The sequence below is a fragment of the Solanum pennellii genome, chromosome 12 (assembly GCF_001406875.1).
Source record: "Solanum pennellii chromosome 12, SPENNV200".
Classification (NCBI taxonomy): domain Eukaryota; kingdom Viridiplantae; phylum Streptophyta; class Magnoliopsida; order Solanales; family Solanaceae; genus Solanum; species Solanum pennellii.
The window spans coordinates 50,490,031-50,490,320 of NC_028648.1; positions in this window are offsets into that span (position 1 = coordinate 50,490,031).

Genomic DNA, 290 nt, shown 5'->3' on the forward strand with positions numbered 1-290 from the left:
GAGAGACCTATGCTTGAATCCAGAGAGTGTTATGGATGTGGGGAGACTGGACACATTAAGAGGTATTGTCCAAAATAGAGTTACAGACCTCCAATGGTTAGAGGTAGAGGTGGTTATGGAAGAGGCCGTCATTCTGGAGGACGCGGTGGTCGAGGTAATGGTGGTCACCAAAACGGCCGGGGTGATGGGCAAACTGGAGCCACTACAGCACAACATGGTAGGGGCAACAGGCAGACAAATGATAGGGCCCATTGTTACGCTTTCCCTGGGCGGTCTGAAGCGGAGACATC